Consider the following 4,437-nt stretch of genomic DNA (forward strand, 5'->3'; position numbering starts at 1 on the left):
ATATATTCAAGAAGTCTAGAGAATCCAAAGCAGAATGAATAACAAGAAATTCACTCCCTAGACAAATCATGAAAAAATTGAAGAATACAAGAATAAAAAGAAAATCTTAAATGAGGCCAGTGAAAACAGAAAGCTTACCTTCAAAAGGGTGGCACTTAGACTTACAGCTGACTTCCGAACCACAACAATGCAAGCCAGAAGACAACTGGGTGATCTTTTCAAAGTTCTGGAGGAAAATAACTGCAATATAGAATTCCATAGTCAGCAAAAATGTATTTGAAGAGAGAAGATAAAATAAAGACATCTTCAGACAAATAACTATGGAAAATGTTCATCAGAAGCAGACCATCACTGAAAAACTTAAGAGGATGTACTATGAGGCAGTGATCCCACATGGAAGCTTTGAGGTACAAGAAAGTACAAAGTAGAAATATATGGGGAATTGTAAGTAAAAATTGATTGTACAAAACAGTAATAATGCCTCATAGAGTTAAAAATAAAAAAGATATTATTACCAGATAGCAATAGTATAATAGTCAGTATAGTAGTCTAAGTATTCTGTGTTATTTGCAAAATGAGTAATATTTATTTTTTAACTTTGTTCTTTTATAACTTTTAAATATGCATTTTGTAATTTCCAGAGTAACTTATAAATGAATATAAATAAAACATAAAATGTCCAAACAAATTGAAAGGGAGAGTGAAATTTTAAAATAGTAAATATAATAAAACAGGAAAAAGCAAACACAAAATAGATACAGAAAAATACAGCATAAAAAATCCAAATATATCAGTAATTATGATGAACATAAACAGATTAACTTCTTCAATTAAAGGAAAAACTGAGAAATGAGAAAAAAATATAAAATCCAACTATATACTGTTTTCAAAAGACATATGAAATAGGATACTGAAAAGTTGAAAGTAAAAGAATGTAAAAAGCATAGCATGCAAATATTAACAAAACAAAAACTGTTATAGCTCTATTAATGTCAGACAAAATAGAATTTAAGGCAAAAAGCATTCCTAAAGATAAAGATCACTTCATAATAATAAAAAGGCTCAATTCATGAGGAAAACAAAATGATTTTAAATGTATATGTATTTAATAATATGACTTAAAATAAACAATCCAAAAAATAACTTAATATTTGGAAAAATAAATATTCATAATTTGGATGAAGACATAAATATCCACACTGCTTTGAGTGATTGCTAAAGTACATTAATAAAAATCAGTGAGGATAAAGAAGATTTGAAAAACAGGATTAACAAACTTCACCAAAAGGACATTTATAGAACATTATGCCCAACAACTACAGAATATGTAATTTTTGCAACCACACACATTCACAAAAATAGATCATATAACGGACCATAAAGCAAGTCTCAACAAATTTCTGTGAACTGAGCTCAGAGTATGTTCTCTATCTGCAAAGCAATTAAGCCAGAAACAATATTAAAACAAAAATTTTTAATTCTTAACTATTTGGAAGTTAGGAAATATATTTGTTGATAACCATAGGTCATGGAAAGAGTAACAATGAAAATTTCAAAACCATTAGAATGAAATGATTATGAAAATACTATACATCAAAACCTGTAAGAAATATTAGCTTTAAAAAATGCACTTATTAGTAAAGAAAAAAATTTGAATTAAGCATGCATCTCTAGAAGTTAGGGGAAGAAGAGAAAAAATAAAACTAGAAGGAATAGCAGAAATCAATAAAACAGAAAATAAACATAAAAGAGAGGGGCAGAAAGCCAAAAGTTGTTTCTTTAAAACAAGCAACATAGCACAGATAACCAACATCCAGGAATGAAAAGAAAATTGGTTCAGATACTGAAGACATTAAACAGGCAAGAGAAAATTATGAGCAAGTTGATGCCTATATATTTGAAAACATAAATGAAATGGGCAAAATGGCAAACCTGACATATTTGACACCCAGAGCAGATGCTCTTTAAACCCTCATCTTCTAGGCAAAAAACTTTTTTCAGTAATAATCATGTAGTCAAGTAGCAATAATGACCAGAAAAGAATACAAACAATGAAAATTTCTTTTCTTGAACTTCATATGCTAGTAGACACACACACACACACACACACACAATTTTTAAATACATAAAATAAATGTTACAGAAAAAAGGATGAAAAATTAATATTTATATTATATATTATGATTAATATATATACTATAATTAATACTCTTCAAGTGCCTTAATGTATTTTTAAAGGGAAAAATACTTATGCTTACATAATGATCTGTCACAAAAATTCATACAAATACTATAATTTCTATTTTTGAATCCAAAGTTCTTCACATTTCTCAATGACTTCACCAAAATTGATCTTTTTCACATATGCATGCTTATCTCATAGAATAAGTATAGACACATTCATCAATCTGTCTTCAAAGTCGAGAAAAAAATGCATTTTATTAATTTTAATTTTGAAACATATCTTTCATATGAAGGAATAAATAAACAAGTACTTAGGAAAAGCCTTAAACACAATATTAAGCTTAGCCACATTCATGAAAATTTCATTTCATGATAAATTCCAGAAATTGCAATATCATTCATATCTATGTTTCTTTGGGATTGATTGCAACAGCTTCAAAAATCTCTACGGTCAAAATATTTTAGACACAAATAAAAACTCCAGGTGATCTTGAATAACAGAATTTATGTAACTTTTTCAGTGTCTTATTTTTCCAACCACTGTGCTATCACTGCTAATTTTTAATCTACTATGTAAACACAGGAGCATGTAGTACAACAGGGACAAGGGATATGACTTGCACCCAAAGTGAGCAAGCTCAAATGAGTCTGAACTATCACAAACTTACTTTCAAAACAAAGGTGTGTAGCTGAGCCCTGATGTGTCAAGAGCTAACTCTGTAACTGAGACTTCTCCAAATTAACTTGTACATGGAATATAATGTTTTTTCAGGTACCAATTTGAAGCTTCCATATATATATTATAAAATTCAACAGGAACCTCAGTAATTTTTAAGAATTTAACCAACAAAATATTTTTGGGTATGGGGAGGGAGAAGTATTGTTTGTAATTACTGACATTTTTATTGATTTTATTATTGTTTTAAATTCTGTACAGACAATGCACTCCCTTAGTGCATGCACCCAGATTGCAGTGCTCCCACTGCCCTAATCTTGGTACTGAATGGCCAAGTTACTGGGGAAAGCAACTCATCAAAACTGACTTTGTGCAAAAGAACACACATATAAGAATGTTCATAGCAGTATTATTCATAATCGCCAAAAAAATGGAGACAACCAAATGTCCTTCAACAACAGAAAAGACAAATAGTGTATAGTCATAAAATGCAATACCACACAGTCAACCCACCTTCTAACAGCACCCTGTTTCTTTTCTTTTAAACACCTTGCACAATTCATTACCATATAAGTGTTCATTAGTTTATTCATTTATTGCCTGCTTTCCTCACTGGTTGGTAAACTCCAGGAAGGCAAGCTCAACTTCCAGTTTACATCTGGCACCCAGCCCAGTACCTGAGGCATGGCAGACACTTAGAAATCACTTGTTAGGTGAACAAATGAATGAATGAATGAATGACAGGTGGTTACAGTTGAACGCTGCTTGCCTAGCAGTCATTCTGTCACTTTGAGGTGATTTCGTTTTGATCCATGATGTATTTATCTTTTGGTTTCATTCTCAGAGGAAAATCCTACTTTCCTCGTTTCTAAATTCTTGGAAGAGCTCCACTATAAGCCCAAATACAGACCACATAGACATCCTCAGAGTAAATCAGTTCCACACCAACCACTATCTAACACCTGTCAGAATATAACTAATAAAAATGATTAGCATTTATTGAGTGCTTACTCTTTGCAGGCACTAGCTTAAGAGTCTCAGATGAAATTCCTTCAATCTTCACAACAATTGAATGAGGTTAAATACTAGTGTTATCACCATTTTGCTGATCAGGAAAACAATGAATGAAGAGTAACTTTTCCAAAGCTGGTAGGTAGTAGAAATGGATTTGAACCCAGCCATCCACACTGTGCTAGGCTCCATCAAATATTCAGTGTTGAAAATAGGAGTATTGTTAATTGCAGCTCACACTGCAAATTCATTGGCAGGCTGAGCAGCATGCGTGGAGATGAGAAGACTGAGCTCACAGACAACCACATGGGGCCTGTGAAGCCAGGCTTCAGAAAGCCGGTGCTCATGTGGGCTTCCAATAAAGAATCCTTCAGATCCCACCTTTTCCCTGTGCTGGGTAATCGCAAGATTTACCTGGAGGAGCTACGATTGTGTCTCCTGTGATCCTGGCTGGGGGCTCAGAGTGCCTGTTGCTACTGGAGTCATCTATAATTAGGGGATTAAGCCATCTCACATTTGGGCTGACTGCAGGTATCCTTGACAAGCATCAATCTTACTGATGAGTA

Source organism: Choloepus didactylus, chromosome 1 (assembly GCF_015220235.1).
Source record: "Choloepus didactylus isolate mChoDid1 chromosome 1, mChoDid1.pri, whole genome shotgun sequence".
Lineage (NCBI taxonomy): Eukaryota > Metazoa > Chordata > Mammalia > Pilosa > Megalonychidae > Choloepus > Choloepus didactylus.